Source organism: Urocitellus parryii, chromosome 15, assembly GCF_045843805.1.
Source record: "Urocitellus parryii isolate mUroPar1 chromosome 15, mUroPar1.hap1, whole genome shotgun sequence".
In the NCBI taxonomy this organism is placed as follows: domain Eukaryota; kingdom Metazoa; phylum Chordata; class Mammalia; order Rodentia; family Sciuridae; genus Urocitellus; species Urocitellus parryii.
In genome coordinates, this window is record NC_135545.1 from 42771947 (window position 1) to 42793644 (window position 21698).

The 21698-nt window shown below is 42.1% G+C and overlaps 1 protein-coding gene and 1 pseudogene across 2 annotated transcripts in view; one reads left to right on the plus strand and one right to left on the minus strand.

Moving 5' to 3' along the window:
- Positions 1 to 2803: 2803 nt before the first annotated feature.
- Positions 2804 to 21698, minus strand: part of LOC144250307 (putative ATP-dependent RNA helicase DDX28) — a 34777-nt pseudogene continuing 15882 nt past the window's right edge.
- The window catches only part of LOC144250385 (tRNA-dihydrouridine(20) synthase [NAD(P)+]-like), a 74725-nt gene continuing 71708 nt past the window's right edge, over positions 18682 to 21698 (plus strand). Inside the window, exons 1-2 of one of the 2 annotated variants that reach the window (XR_013342471.1) lie at positions 18682 to 18811; positions 19764 to 19824. The gene's annotated coding sequence lies outside the window, so the exon portion shown is untranslated. The remainder of the gene's footprint in view (positions 18812 to 19763; positions 19825 to 21698) is intronic. The other variant, XR_013342472.1, reaches the window with a different exon arrangement.

Genomic DNA, 21698 nt, shown 5'->3' on the forward strand with positions numbered 1-21698 from the left:
GCCCTGAACTCTTGAGCTAATGTGATCCTCCTGCTTCAGCCTCCTGAGTAGCTGAAACAATAGTTGGGCACCACTCCACCACTTTCTCAAGGCCATATATTAGGGAAGAGGGATTACGAGATTGAGATGCAAATTCTGGGTACCAAAACAGGGTCAACAGCCTTCTCGCATCCACTTCCTGAGACATTATTTCCACAGAATTCCAGTCTCTGTAACACTTCACCTCTTCCCAGAGCCCTCTGCTCTTCCCAACTGCATGAGAACACCCTTTTTCTCAGCATTTCAGACTGGGATGTGTGTGGAGGGGATCCGTGTGTGTGTCCATGACAGTATGGTAAAGGTGCCTGGTCTGTGCTCCAATTTCCCTGGATAACAAAAGCACACTGGGATTCTGTAAGACTCTTATTAAGAAAGGATCTGAGAATGAAGCCTCCTTTCTGTTTTGGTGATAAATGCTCTCACTCAGTTGCCTAGGTTTCATTGTTTCCCGCCCAGATGCTGGAGCCCAATTCCTGGGCTCAGGTGATCTTTCCACTCAGCCACCTAAGCAGCTGGGACTATAGGTGTGTACCAGTGTGCTGTGCTCTGAAGGAAGCATTGGGGGAAGCTAAAGGGGAAGGCTAGATTGATAAAGATTAGCACCTTTCTGAACACTTGCCCTCAGCATTGAACAGAAACACTGTGGGTCCTTGTAGGAGCACCAGACCATTGGTCTGACTCATAGCTAGGGAAGTTCTGAGGTGTGATGGGGAAACCCAAAAGTAATGTGTGGCAGTCCAGTGAGATTGTGTGTTTACTAAGGGCTCCATTACAGATACCTGGCCTAGGCCTACCTGCTGTACTGCTCTCCCAGGAGGAAAAGTTAGACTGAATATAGAATATCCGGTCAGACATATTCTCTGAAGCAACCAGACACTCTGGTGTCTTGTAGAGAACTAGTAGAGAAGATTCCTAACGTTAACCTGCCATGGAAACTGAGGCTTGTGATGTCATCATTACTCAGTGAAGTCATGTTTCACCTGAGGGGTAGGCTTCAGATCCTTGGTATTTTATGGAAAGCATGGTAAAAGGAGAGAACTCTAACCTCCCTTTTGCCTGTCTACCCATATCCTAGTGGAATAGCCACTCTTCTGTGTAGCACAGCTGGGGGTTGGGTATAGCCCATGACCACAGCAGGGCAAGAGAAAACCAAATTCTGAAACTGGCCTGACAGTCACTATTAAACATAATGACAGCTAGGTTTTATGGCCCTAATGCATTTATCTATTGGAGAGGCAGAGATTTGAGTGTATTAGGGGGTTAAGGAGTGATTCTTGGAAGTGGGCCTGAAGGTAATTTAAAATTTGGGCTGTGTGTGGTGACCCATGTCTGTAATTCCAGTGGCTCATGAGTCTAAGACAGTACATTTTCGAGGTCAAAGCCATCTTCAGTAACTTAGTGAGGCCTGAAGAACTCAATGAGACCCTGCCACTAAATAAAATAGAAAAAAAGAACTTTGGGTTTTGATAAGTAGTGGAGGGCCCCTGAGTTCAAAGTCCAGTACCCCCCCAAAAAAATATGCACTTGTGGAAAAACATTTCAATTGGGAAAAAAGCAAAGGCAGGTTCCATTTCACCTCATTATGCCCCAAAGATTAATGTTTTAAGAGGTTGGGGGTGTGTACTCAATGGTAGAGTCTAGGTAGAGTGTTTGCCTAGCATGTTTGAGGCCATGGGTTTGATCTGGGCATCAGAAACAAAATGAAAAATAAAATTCTTTGCACCCTTACGTTTTATAAGGGAGGTCTCAAACAGATGTTAAGGAACCTACCAAAGGCCCCACAGGTAGTGTAGAGGTGTTGTTCTCAAAAGTAGGGTTTCAGGTTATTCATGTTGTGACTCCAGAATTATAGCTGAGAGGCCGATCGTGGCACATTTCAAGGTGGTGGACAATGGAAAGGCTGTTAAATGTGCTCCAAGGCAAAATGAGCATCTCCAATAACTTTATAAAGTAGGGATGACAGGCCCATTTTAACCTCAAATTTGAAACATGTTCATGACAAAATGACATTACAAAATTACCACATTATCATTTTAGTCCCCTTCAAAAAAGGCCAACAAACCATGTGTGGTCATATAAGCCTATAATCCCAGCAACTCTGGGGGTTTAGGCAAGAGGAATAGAAGTTTAAGGCCAATCTCAGCAATTCAGTGAGACCTATTTCAAAATAAAAATAAAAAGGACTGAAGAGGTAGTCCAGTGGTATAGCACTCCTGGGTTCAATCTTTATTACCACAAATAAGTAAGAAAAAAGGGAAGAAGGCTGGGATATAGCCCAGAGGTAGAGTTCCCCTGAGTTCACACCTTGGTATTGCAAAAAAAAAAAAAAAAAAAAAAGAAAAGAAAAAAGCAAGCAATGGGGCTGTGAAGATGTAGCTTAGGGGTAGAGAGCTTGCCATCCACAGCACTGCAAAGAAAGAAAACAAACTCAACTGATTCTTTGTGCTACCTGTGACACTTTGGACTGTGAATCATCAAATACAATGAAGTTTGTCCCAATGATAATTATAGTTAAACCAGCCCATAAAATATCATTTATTGCTAGAAATCATGACAGAAAATCAAAATGCATTTTATTATTCACATTTTATGTGAAAGACTATGCTACTATGATCCAATGCTCCATTTCTCCGATGCTGCCCAATAGCTCATTTTGCAAAGCAATAAGCAGCCCCAAGGCCCTGGGAGTCATTAAGGACAGCCTAGCTGACAAGTGTTTTTATCCATCCAGGACACCAGGAAAGATCCCTAATCCAGAATCCCATTAGTTAGCCAAAATCAGGCTTGCAGAGGCCAGTGCTCTCTCACTGAGGATTCTTCTTTGTCCAGCTGCTAGTTCAATTTTCTGAACCAGGCTCACATCCCACAGATGGGTCACAAAGCTGATGACTGAGCCTGGCATCTCACTCCCAACATGGCCCACTCTCCCGGCTCTGTGGATGTAATCTTGCAGGGTGAGGGGAAAATCATAATTGACCACCAGGTTCACATGTGTGCTGTCTAGGCCGTAAGAATCTATGTCTGTACAGAATAGTATGTCTTGGGAGCCCTTCTGGAAGCACTGGAAGATACCTGCCCTCATTGAAGCTGGCATTTGCCCCTGAAGCTTTAGGTGTTTGATCTTGTGGTCATCCAGAATATTTTTTTTTATTTATATATAACAGCGGAATGCATTACAATTCTTATTACATAAATAGAGCACTACTTTTCATATCTCTGGTTGTATACATAGTATATTAACATCAACTAGTGTCTTCATACATGTACTTTGGATAATAATGATCATCACATTCAACCATCATTAATTACCCCATGCCCCCTCCCTTCCCCTCCCACCCCTCTGCCCTATCTAGAATTCGTCTATTCCTCCATGTTCCCTCTCCCTATCCCACTATGAATCACCCTCCTTATATCAAAATATTATCCCAGCTAGTTCAGAATGCTGGAACTGTTACAGAAAACCAGGGCTGTTCCTGAGGATCCAGACGTATCTGCTTTGTCATGCTGCTTGAGGATCTGTACCAACTCTGTCACCTTGTCTGTTCTCTTCAGCCTCATAACTGTTTAACTGCCATGAGGCAATGATGCAGTGGAGCTTAGAACTGGTGATGGTGGTGGGAGAGTCTGGGATCCCACCTTAACTTAGTGACTGGCCCACACCTTCAAGATCTTAAATTTGGGTCCAACCTTAGCAGCTTAGGGAGACCCTGTCTCAAAAAGGATGGGGGAGGTCTGGGGTTATTGCTCAGTGGTAGAGCAAGTGCCTAGTATATGTGTGCTATTGGGTTTGATCCTCAGTACCAGATAAAAATAAGTTCTACAACTAAAAAAAATTATATTAAAAAAAAGGTGGGAGATTTGGTAAAGGATCCCCCAATACAAAAAAAAAAGTATATATTTAAAAGTCTCCCAACCTTTAAGCAGAGGCAATCTTTACTTTTTTTTTTTAAAGGAGAGATTCTTTATTTTTTAGGAGTAGATGAACACAACACAATGCCTTTATTTTTATGTGGTGCTGAGAATCGAACCTGGGTCCCACCCGTGTTAGGCAAGCGCTCTACCACTAAACCACAATCCCAGCCTTATTTTTTTTTTATTATTTATTTTTTAGTTGTAGTTGAGCACAATACCTTTATTTATTTATTTTTTAATATATTTATTTTCTAGTTGTAGTTGGACACAATATCTTTATTTTGTTTATTTATTTTTATGTGGTATGAAGATCAAACCCAAGGCCTCCCTTGTGCTAGGCAAGTGCTCTACTGCTGAGCCACAATTCCAGCCCGTATTATTTTTTTTTTTAAATAGGTTATTTGTGACTTTTTCTTTAAGTTTTTAGTTGTAGATGGACACAATACCTTTATTTTATTTATTTATTTTTAATGTGGTGTTGAGAATTGATCAGTGCATCACACATGCTAGACAAGCACTCTACCACTGAGGCCTATCCCCAGCCCCAATCTTTACTCTTTTATGTTTTGAACCTCTTACCATTTTGAATGTATTATCTAGTCCAAAACAGAAAAAGTTAGAAAGAAAGGAAGGAAGTAAATTTTATTGTGTTAAATTGCTGTGGAAGGGGCAGTGAGCTTGAATTTTAGATCTGCGATTCCATAAGGAAGGGCTGGATTGTGTGTGTAAGGACTGATGGAGCTGGGTAAATGCCCAGGCTTCCTTGAGGCCTCTAAGGTTTGTAAGCTGAGGTCTCTAAAGTTTGTATCACAAATGCAGAGCTGGTAGTCCTTCACCCTACCAATTCTCAAAATGCAAGCCTGGCCAAGTGTTTGTTTGTTTGTTTGTTTGGTAACAGGGATTTAGTTCAGGGTCATTTAACCACTGAGCCACAATCCCAGTCCTTTTTATTTTTTGTTTTGAGACAGAGTCTCACCAAGTTGCTGAGGCTGGCTTTGAACTGGCTCACTGTCCTGACCTAATGGTAGTATAGGCATGCACTTGGCAGTCTGTGGTGATTTAATGTTCTGATTGAATCTGTCATCCTTAAACAATAAAATTAACTAACAACTGAACTTGAATCTTCTGAGCACATCCTGTGAGCATTCATTAGTTTGCAGTGTGTATACTGTATTTATTGGATTTGTTTTTCTCCCCTTCATTCAGATTTTTGAAGATTCCCTCTTCTACTACTCTCCCTGAGACACTGATTATTAAAGTAATTCATTGCATTGTCTAGTACATGGGATATATGGAAAGTGTAAAAAGCTAAGTATGATGGCATGGGCCCATAATCACAGCTCCTCAGGAGGCTGAGCTCAATGGTAGGGCAACCCTGGATTCAATTCTCAGTACTGAAGAGGGAAAAAAGAAAAGGGCAGGGGAATTGTTGGTAATAATCTCATTGTCATGAAACAACCAGTATTGTTAGGATTGAGTTTTAAGTGGCTCTGAGTTGGTGTTTCGTTCAAGTTTGGCATGTATCTGGATCCTCAAGACTGGGACATTGTTGGTGGCAGAGGAGAATCTCCTGGACAAGGTTTGTGTCCCTGAGTGTCTTTGCTGTTGTGGGTACCGAAGTATTGGTATGAGAGGAAGAAGGAGTATTTAATCTCATCATTTAGGGAGGATCCATTGTTTTTAAAGGGATGGAAGATAGTGGTGTTGAGTTTCTTATGACACTGAGACCTGAGTAGGGAGTGGGAAGTTCTGAAAAAGAATTTCTTTTTTTGTACCAAGGATTGAACTGAGGGGTGCTTAAACATCAAACCACATCCTCAGTCCTTTTAATTTTATTTTTTATTTTGAGACAGGGTCTCATGAAGTTTCTCAGGGCCTGGGTAAGTAGGTGAGGCTGGCCTTGAACTTGTGATCCTCCTGCTTCAACCTCCCAAGCTGCTGTATTAAAGGCATGGGCCACTTTATTCACTACCTATCTTTGTTTTTTAAAGTCTAATTTAAGCCATGGGAGTATAACTCAGTAGTAGGGCATCTGCTTAGCCCTGGGTTCCATCCCCAGCCTCAATAACCAACAAACAAGCAAGCAGACAAAAAAGGGTCATCCTCCTGCCTAAAATTCTTTTGCAGTTCCAATTGCTCTTAGAATATCCCAAATTTTTTGTTTTGCTTTCAAGTTCTGGGGAGTTAACTGCCACCAACCCTTCCAAACTCAGCAAATAGCACAAACCCTTTGCTTTTAAACTGTGGCTGTGTCAGTCATACAGCTTCCCACCACAGGGCCTTAACACGTGCCATACTGTCAGCCTGTTGCCAACTGCTGGTGCTATTGAGGCAGGCCCAGGATAGAAAATTTTGTCACTAGGAAGTGATAAGTATACAAGTTCTACCTCTAATTGGTCCCCTATGCTGTGGACAAGGCAGTGGTAGAAAAAGTTTTCTTTTTCAAATTTATTCAGAGCTAACCACCCCTGCTGATTTCTAGTATATTTCAAGAACATGCTGTGAAGGCCAGGTGTGGTGGCAGCACCCCGTTAATTCCACTGAGTAGGGGCGGAGAGGGGGGCATATGCAGGAGGATTGCAGGTTCTAGGCCAGCCTCAACAAATGAGCAAGGCCCTATGTAATTTAGTGATTCTGAGTCTCAAAAATAACAAATAAAAAGGGCTGGGGATATGGATCAGTGGTAAATTGCCCTGGGTTAAATCCCTGGTACAAATAAATAAACAAATAAATAAAAATAAAAGGTTTTTGGTGTAACTTCATAGTTGAGTGCCCCTATATTCAGTTCCAGTTGAGGGGGGGGGAGAGAGAGAGAGAGAGAGAGAGAGAGAGAGAGAGAGAGAGAGAAAGAGAGAGAGAGAGAGAAAGAGAAAGAGAAGAATATTCAGGGAAGTCAACATCAGGCTTTGTTATAGGTACCACTTCATGTGCTCAGCTGCTCATCTGCAGGGATGGGTGGAAATGGGGGCTTACTTGATATTTAGTGTTGCTCAGTTGATGGTCATCTATATCCGAGGACCCCCATATCCTAGTCCTGGAGTCTCACACTGCCTCTGCCTCTTTTTTGGTATTCTTCTTGATCTGTTCCCATAATTACTGATAGTGAAATTCCTAAGAAACAACAGTTTTCTGAACCAGAAGATAGCTTGGCCATTTCCGACACACATCCTTCAGTCATAGAGCCTAGGCCACCGTTCCTAAAGTGGTAGCACATTTTTCTTTCTCACAAGGCACTCAATGTTTATCTTGCTAGGAAAAATGCAATAACCATGAACACATCTTCATTTTCTGCTCCCATCCAACCTAGTATTTGTTAGAAATTTTATTAATTTGTTTGGAGACAGTCTTGCTTTGTTGCTCAGGCCACCCTGTGAATTATGGGCCGCTGATATGACACTGGCCAAACCTTGTACTGTTCCTTCTCTGACTGCTCCCAACCCCCATTCCCCAGCACCAACTGTCCCCTTAACTGCTGAGACAGACATTCCACTGGTAACAGCCAGCGCCTTACTGCCAAGGCTCACACAGCCAGAGTGATCTTTTTGGCATCTTCATCAGATTTCTTCACTACCCTGTTCAAATCTATCCTATGACTTCCCCCTTCCCCCTTGACATCTAAAACAAGATCCAACTCCTCATATTGCTGATGTGGCCCAATGGGGTCTCACTCTCACGTACTTCTCCAACTATATTTTTCCTTCCTGGTCACATTATCCTTTCTCCTGCTTCTTAAGTAGCTCAGTCTCATTTCTACCTCAGGGTCTTTTCCTGTACTCTTTGGTCTAGGAATGGTCTCTCTTCAGTCCTCATATCAGTCTATTGCTTCCCTCCCTGATGAAATGCCCTGACTTTGAAGGGTCCTTCTGTGACTTTTTTGTATAATGTAGTATTCCTCATCACTCTATGCTTTCGTTTTCCTTTATAGTAATTTTAATTAATTAATTTTTTTTTTAGTGTTGGGGACGAAATGCAGGACTCTGCCCACACTAGGAAAGCACTCTAACACTGAGCTACAACCAAGTCTCTGAAATTGTCTCTCATTCTTTGATGGTGGGGGTCTCAATGAGAGAGACTTGGATCACCTCACTCAGTAATATGTTCCAAGCAGCTAGCACAGTGCCTGCGATATAACAGGTTCTCAATAAACACTTGTTGAATAATGGAATAGCCAGATGAGTGGATGTAGATGGACCTGTATCTTCTCATTCCTGCCCCAGACCTGTATCTTCTCATTCCTGCCCCTCCCTCACTCACATATACCACCTACACACAGAAGCAGTCATCAGGTTTTTTTTTTTTTTTTGGCTCTGGGAATGGAACCCCATTAGCCTCATGCATGCTACAGCACGTGCTCTACCACAGAGCTACATCCTCAGCCCAAGGCTCTCATTTCTTGATAAACTGACCTGGTTCCTGATCCAGTTCACCTAGGCATCATTGCAGATGTTAACAGTTGGAAACCGTACCCGAGAGTCCCTTGTGAAGACAGAAGGCCTTAGAAAACCAAGTCCTCCATGTAGGAACATACTTAAAGGGGATATTATGGTTTGAAGCTTGACCTTGAACAAGCTGAATTTCAAGTCAAACACTGTTACAGAAAAAATTATTGAGGAGTAGGGGGTATCTTGTGGCCATAATGGGTTGGGATAAAGGAGCATGTGAGGCTCAGAGTGGCGCCACTGCCTTTCCCCAACCCTTCCTGTTCCAGATAGCTACTGTGCCCTCTGAGAGCACAGGCAGGAGGCTCCCTGGGTAAATACTGCTTCTAGTTTCAGGAAGCCTACCTGATGGTTTGTGCTGATGTTTCTGGCAATAAGTCAGGGCTGGACCTATTTGGTGGATAGGGCACCAGTGGGCCACTATGCCCCCCACCCGTCTACATTTGACTCCTCCTCCCCTTGGAGAGTGTCTAGTGTTCTCTCTTCTGACCAAGGAGAGACTTCAGAGGATTGAGCAGAGAAATGGCAGGTCTTCTTCAAGGTCAGCTTCAGCCCTGGCATGTTCAAAGGAGCCTCTCCTTTCAAAACCCATGTTCTGAGGTTTCTTGCCTGTGGCCAGTTGACCTGGAAGGGGACCCCTGGCTGTGAAAGGCTCATGCAGATTGACTGAGGTACTGTCTCTAGTAGGGGCAGTGGAGATCATTTCAGAAGATGCATTAGCTGAACATATGTAGTAAAGGCTACCTAATTTGGATTATTCATATTGATATAGTTAATCTTTATAAGGGAAAATAGATTTGAATACCCATACCATGACAAAAGGTATTATAGATGCTGGAGTGAGGCCTGCCAGGCTCCAGTGTGCTCTGCTACATGCAGGGTCTTCAAGGCTTGTGTGTGACGTCCTGGAGGCATTCCACCTGGTATTTCCTTCCTTTCAAGGATTAAATGTAAAGCATCATATGGCCTCAACCAACTCGCAGTCATGAGCTAATGGATGAAGAAAAGCCCTTTACAATGAGAAGACTGTTTTCAAAGAAGTCAGCGTGATAGCCATTGAAAAGAAGGAGTATAAAGGATGGCTTTTAAATACTGCTAAGTCTCTGCCAAGCTGGGAAGACACCAGCTTAAGCTGCTGTAGTTCCTCATGACAAGCTAAACCACGGCCCTAGCTGTGACACCATTGAAAATCATTTCAAATCTTCTGCAGTCCATATCTTAAATTTTTGTGTATTGGAATAACTTTATATGTAACACAACAGCAATGATAAAATTTTTATTTCTCTAAAAAAACAGGAATTTTAGCTTAAAAATAAAAAAGAAGTTTCATTAGCTGACCTGGGAATTGAAATATTTGTCCTCTACAGAGAGGCTCAGCCTGCAAGCCTCTGTGGGAATGGGCTCTTGCCAGTGTGCTTAAAGCCATGAATTTGGGGGCTAGGGAAACCCAGAGCCTTTTCCGCCTCTGCTGGAGCATAGTGTTTCTTCGGAGCCCCTTTGGCTCTCTGCTTTGGCTTCTCTTTGGCTTCTCTGCTGGCCTCTCTGCTTTGGCCTTTGGTGGAGTGGCCAAGGGAGCATCTCCATAGAGCTGGTAACCACCAACCAGGCAGTATGTCTCCCATGCCAGCCCACCTGCGTTTCTCCACATCCTTGGTAGAAGACATGGTAGTATGCAAGTGTAGAAGGAGACATGGGAGGCACTGCTGCTGGAAAGAAAACCAGAACTGATTAATTGCTTCTGCTTTATACACTCTGCCGCCAGGACCTCGCTCTCCTGTTGCTTCCTGTTTCTGACTGAAGCCGTCTTCTCTGCTTGGCATTCAAACACAGCCTTTGCCTGTGACCTCTATGGATGCTTTGCCTGTCTCCTCAAGGGATGCTGTCAAAGTACTTGAGTTCTGTGGAGCCAACGGAAGCTGCAGGAGAACAGGTTTTCTCTTCTCTAGTCTGAGAGAGAACAGTGAAACCTCAAAATTACCACAAGCAGCACCCTCTCAGTTTCTCCCTTCTACAACTGATAAAAAATTCTTAAAGTCTGTCATTTCTGAGGCTTAATGAAAATTATTTTCAAGGTTTGGAAAAAATGGTCTAATATAAATTGGTTTAGAACCCCTCCCACCTTAGCAGTTCCTTTTGGGGCCCCATCATACAGCTTGTTTCAATCACACTGAATTTTACCCCAGTTTTTATAGATTTTTCTAATACCTTTTTTGTTTTGTTAAGATGGTGTTTTGCTGTGTTTCCTCAGATAGGCCTGAAACTCTTAAGCTTAAGTGATCCTTAAGCCTCCTGAGTAGCTGGGACTATAATTGTCACCTGTGCCCAAGTCTACCATTTTCTGAAGGTCATATACTCAGACAGAGGGATTAAGAGATTGAGATCCAAATTCTGGGTACCAAGTTTAGGTCCAGTAGCCTTCTCACATCCACTTCCTGAGACATCATTTCCTCAGACCTCCAGATTTGGTAACACTGAGACTGGCCCTTCTGTTTTTCCCAACTGCATGACACCACCCTTTTCCTCAGCAGTTCAGACTGGGATGTGTGTGAGGGGGTCCATGTGAGTGTATCTGTGACAGTATGATAAAGGGGCCTAGGTGTGAAGGTGAGATTCCATGAGAGGCCAATAGCTGTCTCTTATCACTTGAAAACAAAAGCATATTAGGCTCCTGTAGGATTCTTATTTAAAAGGATCTGATAAAGAAGCCCCCTTTCGTTATGGTGATGAGTGCTCTTACCCTGTTTCCCAGGTTTCATTCACTATGTTCTCTACCAACATCCTTGAGCCCAACTCCTGGGTTTTTCACCTCTCGGCCACCCAAGCAGCTGGGACTATAGGTGTGTACCAGTGTGCTGTGCTCTGAAGGAAGCACTGGGTGTAAAGAATCAGATGTGACTGCGTTACTATTACTGTCCTTGATGGAGTTTGCCTGCAAACAGGATATTCTGTCAAGATATAGAAGGCAACAGTGGACATGCTTGCAAACGAGGTGTCTGCTGTCCTTGGGAGGGCTTACTCGCAAAGGAGAGGCTCCTTCAAGGTTTAGATAAAGTAACAGCGGACATGCTTGAAAACGAGATGTTTGCTGTCCCTGGGAGAGTCTGCTCACAAACGAGAGGCTTCTTCAAGGTTTAGATAGGTAACAACAGACATGCTTGAAAGTGAGGTGTCTGCTGACCTTGGGAGAACTTGCCTGCAAACGGGATGTTCTGCCAAGTGGGCTAGGAGGGCGCTGAGAAAAATTTTTTTATCTGTTCGAAACAAAGAGCAGAGCTCAGCATACTCCAGGCCGAAAGTAGATTAGCCATGAGAAGCGGGTCACTTCTGATTAGAAAGTAAAACTTCTGTGTGCTATGTTTAATCAGCTGAAAGACCTGATTTATTGATGTTGGAAGGCTGCCTTCTTTGTTCACAATACTATAAAAAGATTGCTTGTACACAATAAAGGACTTTTTTTCTGCTGCTGCTTTGCTTGCTCTGCTTCTTCTTCCTTGTTTTCCCATGCTGACCTGCAAGTGAATTACTGCAACAACTGGGGGAGGCTAAAGGGGAAGGCTAGATTGATAAAGATTAGCACCTTTCTGAACACTTGCCCTCAGCAGTGAGCAGAAACACTGTGGGTCCTTGTAGGAGCACCAGACCTTTGGTCTTACTCATAGCTAGGGAAGTTCTGAGATGTGATGGGGAAACCCAAAAGTAATGTGTGGCAGTCCAGTGATATTGTGTGTTTACTAAGGGCACAAGTTAGACTGAATATAGAATATCTGGTCAGACATTCTTTCTCGATCAACTAGACACTCTGGTGTCTTGTTGAGAACTGGTAGAGAAGATTCCTAGCGTTAACCTGCCATGGAGACTGAGGCTGTGATGTCATCACTACTCAGGTCACAGAAGGAATGTGTGACTTGAGGGGTAGGTAACGATTCTTGGTATGTTATGGAAAGCCGGGTGAAAGGAGAGAGCTCTGCTTGGACACCCCCTCTGGCCTCTCCCCTCGTAGTCAGATAGCCACTCTCTGTGGAGCACAGCCCAGACCACAGAGGGGCAAGCGAAACCCAGATTCTGAAACTGGCCTGACAGTCATGATTAACATAGACAGCTAGGTTGCATGACCCTGATACTAAGTATTTTCCTGTTGGAGAGGCAGAGATTTGAGTGCATTAGGGGGTCAGGGAATGCTCCTTGGATGTGAGCCTGAACATAAGATTTGGGTTGGGCGCGGTAACCCATTCCTGTAATTCCAATGGCTTGGGAGCCTGAGGCAGGAAATTTTTTAGTTCAAAGCCAGCCTCATCAATTTAGCAAGTCCCTGAGCAACTCAGTGAGACCCTGCCTCTAAATAAAATAGGAAGAAAGTGCTGGGGATGTGCCACACTTGGTTGATGCCTCTGAGATCAATCCCCAGTATCAGAAAAAAAAAAATTTGGACATGTGGAAAAACATTCACATTGGGAAAAAAAGCAAAGACCGGGTCCTTTTAATCTCATTCTGCTCCAAAGATTTATCCTTTGATGCATTGGAGATGTGTGGCCAGCCGTTCCTTTGATCCTGAGCAATACACTCATCTTTCTGAACACACACCCAGAGAAATGCACCATGACCTTCTTACAAGTGAGATCTCAAAAAAGAGGCTAGGGGCCTACACAAGGTCACACAGGTAATACAGAGGTGTTCTGCTCAACAGTAGGGTTGTTCATGTTGAGGTTCCAGATTTATAGCCGATAGGACAAACTTGTCACATTTCATCGATGATTGTTATAGGTGCTCCAAGGCAACAGGAGACATCTCCAGTGACTTTACAAAGTAGGAATGATAGATCTATTTTAACATAAAATTTGATATGTGATTATGGCAAAATTACCGTATTATCATTTCAGTCTCCTTTCTTTAAAAAAGGCAAACAACCCATGTGGTCATGTAGCCCTGTAATCCCAGCAACTCAGGAGGCTTACGCAGGAGGACCACAAGTTTGAGGTCAGCCTCAACGATTTAGTGAGACTTTTTCAAAATAAAAAATTAAAAGGTGTGCATGGTGCCAGGGACATGCCTGTAATCTCAGCAGCTCCAGAGGCTGAAGCAGGAGAATTATAAGTTCATAGCCAGCCTCAGGAAAAGTGAGGCAGAGTGCAACTCATTGAGACCCTATCTCTAAATAAAATACAAAATAGGGCTGGGGATGTTCTGTTTGATGGACATTTATGTCTGTGTATATTCCTTTGATATGAATTAAATGTCTTAAGAGAAAAACATTATTTTATTCTTCCTGTGTTATGTGAAAGACTATGCGACTATGGTCTCACTGTTCCACTGCTCCAATGATAGCCAATAGCTCATCTTTCAAAGCCACAAGCAGTTCAACAGGTCCTGAGAGGCATTAAGGGCAGCCTAGCTAACATATTACAGATCTGTATAACCTAGAAAATGAAAATCCTTCATAATCTCACACTTAAAAAAGTTAATCAGGGGCTGGGGTTGTGCCTCAGTGGTAGAGCACTTGCCTAGCATGTGTGAGGCACTGGGTTCAATCCTCAGCACCATATAAGAATAAAGATAGTTTCCATATATAAATATTTAAAAAAAGTTTTTTTTAAAAAAATTAAGCTGGATGCAGTGGCGTATCCCCGTAATTCCAGCAATTTAGGATTATGAGGCAGGACGATTGCAAGCTTGAGGCCAGCCTCAGCAACTCAGCAAGACCTTCTCTCAAAATAAAAAGGGCTGGGATGTAGCTCCATGGTAAATTTCTCCTGGGTAAAATCCCCAGTACTGTCCTCTAAAACTAAGCATAATAGGGAATAATATGGATTTTTTCACATATCTTATGAATAATGTATAATATATAAATATGTGACCTGTTTATATCTATACCTCCCTCCCAAGGAATCCTGTCATACATATTGTTTTGCCATTTACTTTTCTACTAGGACATTTTTGCAAGTCAGATACATTAGAATTGGTTTCTCTAGTGCCTTTACTGGGGTGTCAGTATTTTGCTGTTATCAGTAAACTTCATTATAGGTACATCCAAGTTTTCGTGGTTCTCTCACAGTTCTTTCTGCCAGGGTTGAGCTGTCGCTGTGAGAGATCACTGATTACTTCTCCCAACATGTCTTTTTAGGCATCTAATCTGTTCAGTGCTCGGATGATAATTACATATTCCCTTTATAGAAATGCTTTACGTGCTTTAAAGGTCTTAGTGCTCAAAACAGCCTTCAAGATAGGCTTATTTTCTCATTTACCACATTGTCTCTTTGTATTATAGTAGTCATTTTTGAAAGTTAATGTGGTAGTGTTATGGCGAGATTGCAATAAATCACTGAGTTAATCTTAAAGCAGGAGATGGAACCATCTTTTTTTAAAAATTTTTTTTACTTGTAGTTGAGCACAATATTTTTATTTTGTTTATTTATTTTTATGTGGTGCTGAGGATCGAACCCAGGGCCTCACACATGCTAGGTGAGTGCTCTACCACTGAGCTACAACCCCAGCCCCAGAACCATCTTTATTCACCACCAGGTGGTCCAGATCCAGCAGCTGGTGGGCTAAGGGGTGGGCTGTGAGTCTATACCCTTTGTACCTCTCTCAGGGTTTGAGTTCACCTTTTAGAGTCCAAAACCATATTAATTATAAGTGGCTGTTGCTATGATTCAAAACCATAAACAAACGTCATTAGATTTAAAATCAGAAGCAGAAGTGGGGGAATGGATCAAAATGACCTTAGGTGACTACAAGTTAAAGAATGATTACTAAGGTCTAGACAATCAATCTCTGACAGGGTACATTGTCCGAGAAAAATGGGAACCAAAGAGAGAACGATTTTACATTGTATATGAATTGCCATTTTGTGTTGCCAAGCATGCTATGCTAAGCAACTGTTGATGGGGACAGAGGCAGGGCTTTCCCATGGAAGAAGCATTTTTTTTTTTTTTTTAAAGAGAGAGTGAGAGAGGAGAGAGAGAGAGAGAATTTTTAACATTTATTTTTTAGTTCTCGGCGGACACATCTTTGTTTGTATGTGGTGCTGAGGATCGAACCCGGGTCGCACGCATGCCAGGCGAGCGCGCCACCGCTGAGCCACATCTCCAGCCCCAGAAGAAGCATTTTTTAACGTGACATGGAGTCTCAGAGTAAAATGGAGTCTGTTTAGTCATTGCCCATATAGCCTGGCCCACAATAGCTATTGTAGAGCTTCATTAATAAGGAGAGATGAGATATAGTTGATTTTTGTTAATGTTCAAGTAAGTTGCTGAGAACACTAAAATCACTACTGAACCAAGTGACCCTTGGGGATATACAAGATTAGAAATTTGCTAGCCTCTGGTCACATTTTCATCAACTGATCACCACTTAAACTCATTTTATTTTTATTTATTTATTTTTTAATATTTATTTCTTAGTTCTCGGCGGACACAACATCTTTGTTTGTATGTGGTGCTGAGGATCGAACCCAGGCCGCACGAATGCCAGGCGAGCACGCTACCGCTTGAGCCACATCCCCAGCCTTTAAACTCATTTTATGTGGGTTTCTCTTCAGAGACTATTTGTTTAGTAGAAGCTAGGGATCAAACCCAGGCCTTGTACATGCTAAGCATGTAGTCTACCACAGAGCCAAACTGGCAGCTCCACCCAATATACTATTGATTCATTAATCTTAAACTCAAGAGCCAATAGCACTGTATTGTCATGCCTAACCAAGGCTTATCTAACACAAGATTCTCATGCTTAAGAGTACTGGACAGAACTTCAGCACTATGCTTGGACCCATTTTAAACAGTGAGATCACTAACAAAAAGCACAAAAATACAAAAAATGAAGGGCAAAATATGCCATAAAAGGGCATATTTTTACAGTATGAGGGCCAAAACAAGAAGACAAGTGACACTGTGTTTGAACTCAGCTGGAGATGTGTATGACAGATGACTCCAATTTGTTGTCTTAGCATCTGTCCCTGAATGACTAGAAACACCATATGTATTGATTTAGGGTTATAAATCAATTTTACTGAATAGATACATTTAAAAATATGTAACTGTAAATAATAGTGAAGATTGACTGATCCACTCCAGTTTTCTGAGTCACTCTAAGTAATTAAGAAATGATCACTTGCTTGTCATGTGTAACTAATTAGAACAAATTAAAAATTTCTTTTAAAATGAAATGATCTGGGCTGGGGATGTGGCTCAAGCGGTAGCGCGCTCGCCTAGCATGCGTGTGGCCCGGGTTCGATCCTCAGCACCACATACCAACAAAGATGTTGTGTCCCCCGAGAACTAAGAAAAAATAAATAAATATTAAAATTCTCTCTCTCTCTCTGTCCCCCCCCTCTCACTCTCTCTTTAAAAAAAAAAATAAATAAATAAAATGAAATGATCACTTGCTGCACCTCAAAGGATAACCTTCCAGGAAAGTTTGGACCAGTATTGAAACACAAAGTTCAATGTATGTACCTTCTTTCCAGTATTTCAAAAAATTGTAAAGTGCTAGTAATCATGCAGAAAAAGTGCATAAAACCCAAACATGCAGTTTAACAAATAATTATAAAGTGAATCACCCATTACCTGTGTCGTGAGATGGACCATCATCAGCACCTTAGATGCCTCCCAGTGCATACTTGTTTTGTAGGAATCACCTATGATCCCTTTTTTCGTTTCAAGGTTATACTTGGCTGTGTTCACTGCCAGGGCTTAGGCTAGTCTGAACTTGCATCCCATGTGTTTGTTTTCTTGCAGAGGTGCTTAGAACAGTGGATTTTGTGGCCCCTGATGACTGAGTCATCTTCCGCACCTGTGAAAGAGAACAGAGCAGGGTGGTCTTCCAGATGGTTATGAGATCCTAATGTCAAGTGTCCTCCTGAGTCTTCCTGTCTCCTGGATTTCATTACTTGGGTCCTGTGCTGGCCACTATTGAGTGCCTGAGCTACTTTGCACAGCAGGGACCTCCTGAAGACTTGACCATTTTTCAGAGGGTCATTCCTAAATGCTTACAGTATAGGAGACAGATTATGGAAATCAAGCTGTCACAGTTTGTTACATGCCTACAAGTCTCAGATTTAATTTATTTAATTATAGGAATCTTTTGTGGGACTGGGGATGTGGCTCAAGAGGTAGCGCGCTCACCTGGCATGCGTGCGGCCTGGGTTTGATCCTCAGCACCACATACAAACAAAGATGTTATGTTTGCCGAAAACTGAAAAAAAAAAAAAAATAGGAATCTTTTGTTTTGGCAGCATGACTTCTATATTTATTTTTCATTGATTATTCATGTCATGATGTTTGATTTTGTGTCGTCTGTATTTATTTCCTATCAAATGGATTAGATTTCTTCAAGAGCAATTAAATTTGGGGTTTTTTTCGTAGCAGGAATTGAACTCAAGACATTAAACCCCTTTTGAGACAGGGTCTTACTAAGTTGCTTTGAGCTTCGTTAAATTGCTGAGGCTGGTTTCAAAGTTGTGATCTTTCTTCCTCAGACTTCCGAGCCCCTGGGATTACAGGTGTAAACCACTGCACCTAGGTAGTTAGAATTGTAAGAACTATATAGCTCTCTTGTCTTGCTCTGGACATTTCTTGGTGCTTTTTTAGAAGTAGCTCCTGAAGATATTTAGGTTTTAAAAAGCCAAATGCAATGGGTAGACATGTGATCAAGTATATATAATTATAGACTCCAAGTTGTGAGTATCTGAATGTTCTCTGTATTTTCATAGGGCTGGGGTTGTGGCTCAGCAGTAGAGGGCTCGCCTAGCACGTGCGAGGCCCTGGGTTTCATTCTTAGCACCACATAAACAAAAATAAATAAAATAAAGGTATTGTGTCCAACTACAACTAAAAAATAAATATTAAAAAAAAGATTATCTTCATGTTTTTGTATGTTGGAAAGTAACTGCATTAATGACATTGTTTAGGTTTTGCAAGTCCATCATTTCTTTTACCAGTGGCTAATTTATTAGGCTGGCTTTTTGGGAGAAAACTGACTCATTCTGCTTATTGGCATGAACATGTTGTGTGTGGGGGAAGGGGTTGGATGTGTTTGTCATGCACTTCTGCCTTTATCAGGGCATTGGTTAATGAAGCCTTTTGTGTTTCTAGGGAACCTCAGATGCATAGTGAGCCCTTGCCAGGCTTATGTAAGTTTCTCCCTCTTGAGTTTCCTTTGTCTCTCTTGTGAGTTAAGAGATTCTAATGTCACTGGTGACTTTGAAGGTGACCCACGCTTATGCCTCCTGGCACATTGCTATTTTTAGCTGAGGGTGATTTCCTTTCTTGTTTATGACATCTCAAAACTGTCCTGGGATTCAAATGTACCCACTGTTCCCAGACTGCAGAGATCCTCATGTGGAGGCCCAATTTTAATGTTTATTCATGGGATTCCCTTTCTGGGAATACTTCTGACTGTGAGTCTTGAAGCTTTAACTCTCAGTGTAGGTAAGACCTATCGCTTCTTGAGTTAACAAAGGCAGCAGAGTACCTTCTTCAGGAGTGGGTTTTTTTTAGGTGGACCTGAGTTGGAATTCTGGGTTTGCTACTGACTGTGTGACCTTAAGAAGTTACTTAACCTTGCTAATAACTTAGTTCCTTTCTCTGTGAAATGATACAAACTTCTGCTAAAGGGCAGGGCAAATGAAATAAGACATGTTATATGGAGCTTGTCACACATTGGAAGTACTTAGTAAATGTTAGCTTTTGTTATTGATGAGAGTGATAGCAAGAAGAGACTCAGGTAGTAATTGTTGTTGATCACAGACTATTAACTGTACAAACCAGAGAATAAGGTCAGGGTCCTTTCAGCATCTGAGAATTGTTTGGAGTAAGCTACCCATGTCACCCAGCAAATGAAGGCAGTCCATTGTAACTTCTGCCAGAATTGTTGCTCTGGCAAAGGGCTCTTGTGCTTGTGTCACTTCTCTGCCTTGACAAATGGCTTTCATTACCCCAGTGAGAAATGGTGACCTGGAATTGAATTTAGTATGAATGTTACTTAGTATTTGAGCTATCTGATGCAACTCAGGTGTAGCAAAGTCCTTAATACCTAGTTCTTTTCAGATGTGTAGACACTTTGTTTTTCCTCTGGAACTCTGCTCAGATGAGGTCTGTTATGGAGGGTGGTGTGTTTCATGCTCAGAGACACAGTGAGAGGTTCATGAGCACTGACCCATGCATGCTTTTTTTTTTAATTTTTTAATATTTATTTTTTAGTTTTCGGCAGATACAACATCTTTGTTTGTATGTGGTGCTGAGTATCGAACCCGGGCCACATGCATGCCAGGCGAGCGCGCTACCATTTGAGCCACATCCCCAGCCCCCATGCATGCTTTTGAGTCTACCATCTTCTTTCAGTTTGAATGATCATTGCCTTTTTTCTTTCATGTTTTTCCAGATAAAATAATGTAGGTGGTATTGACATCAACATGGGCTGTCCAAAAGAATATTCCACCAAGGTAAATTGATTTCTTTATATTTCTCAGAAGTATCCTATGGAGATTAAAGGAAGCTAACAAGACATGATGGCTAGGTACAGAACCCAGTTCTGGACTAGATCCTGAGCTGGATGGGGAAAATGCTTGAAAGTCTGTTAGTGGATCAATGGGCAAAACTGGAACAGGGCCAGGCATGATGGTCCATGCCTGTAATCCCAGTTATTTGGGAGGCTGAGGCAGGAGAATTGCAAATATGAAGCCATCCCAGGCAACTTAGGAGGACTTGTCTCAAAATAAAACAATAAAAGAACTGGGGATGCAGCTCAGTGGTAGAGCACTTGCCTAGCATATACAAGGCCCCCGGGGTCAACCTCAGGTACTGTTTAAAGAAAAAAAAAAGCAAAGAAAAAACAATATGAACAGGGCTTTGTCTTGTCATGAATAATACTGAGACATACATTTAAGATTATAGAGGGGCTGGGGATGTGGCTCAAGTGGTAGCGCGCTCGCCTGGCATGCATGTGGCCCCGGTTCAATCCTCAGCACCACATACAAACAAAGATGTTGAGTCCGCCGAAAACTAAAAAATAAATATTAAAAAAAATTCTCTGTCTCTCTGTCTCTGTCTCTCTCTTTAAAAAAAAAGTTTATAGAGGATGTAGTATAAATGTCGTATCATAAGAGATCAGATCAGAAGGCTATGGTAAGCCTGAGAACAGAGTGGAAGGGAGCCCTTAAACTTGTTTCTGATGAGGAAATGTGGTCCTTGAGGAAGAGACATAGACAATATGAAAAGATTTCCATGTGCAGGAGCATGGAGGCCCCTAGGTAGTGAAGACAGAACTGTGAATGGCTCATTTTCATCAGAGGACTGGGGAATGGGAGATGAAGAGGAAGCAAAAGAGCAAAGGATCACAACTTTAGTTGGGATCAGATCAGCTGGACTTGGACTTCGGGTATCTTTTGCCTTTTTTTTTTTTTATGAGCAGAGAAGTTACTGGAGGATTAGAATGGCAAAAGGTAGCAGTTGGGATACTTGGACTTGGCTAGCAAATTGTTGGGTGTGGGATAGTGGGATAAGAGGTTGGGGTTTAGGGAAGAAAGACTGGCAGCCAGGAAGCAGGATTCTTGTTCTTTATCTGTGGTCAGGAACTGAAGAAAGGGCAGGTTTGGAGCAGATAATAAAAGCAGGTTGTGGTTGCTGAGTGTAAGGCATCAGAGGGACTCCTACAGTGATGTCACTGGAACCTTGTTGCAGGGTGAGCAGAAGGTCGACAGTGTAGACATAGTAGTGATGGCCCACTGTCCAGAGTCAGCCACCATGCTCTGAGGAGTCACCCAGCCTGACACCAATGCTTTAGGTGTCAGGAGGCTTCAGAATATCTGCCTTACCTGCTTAAAATACTCGAGGGCCCTGTGGACAGTAGCTTCAGAGAATTTCAGAAAGCTGAAAGTGCCTGTAAGGAGTTGAAAACTTATCACTCTGTTTTCTCTCATTATGTCTGTGTGTTCCTGAGTTATGTAAGGAGCAGAGTTGAAATGATTTAGAATGATCTCCTTGATGTAGTGAAAAGAGCAATGAGCAGAATGTCATACAGCATACTATTGTATACTTTAGGAAAATCGGAATGAATATTATGTATTTTGACTTTTTTATTACAGAATTACTTGGAAAGATAAAGAAGAAACTAGAGACATTGGTTTCCACTGGGAACGGAAAATTGAGTTTTATTTGGTACTATGTAGGTAGTAAATTTACAATCTTGGGGAGCTATTTAAAATAATTAGTAACTGGCACTAGCCAGTCAGAACAGATTTCAACCAGTATGCTGTAGTGGCACATGACTGCTACCTATCTGCTCTGTCCTTCTGGTTCAAAAAGCGATGCCAGATAA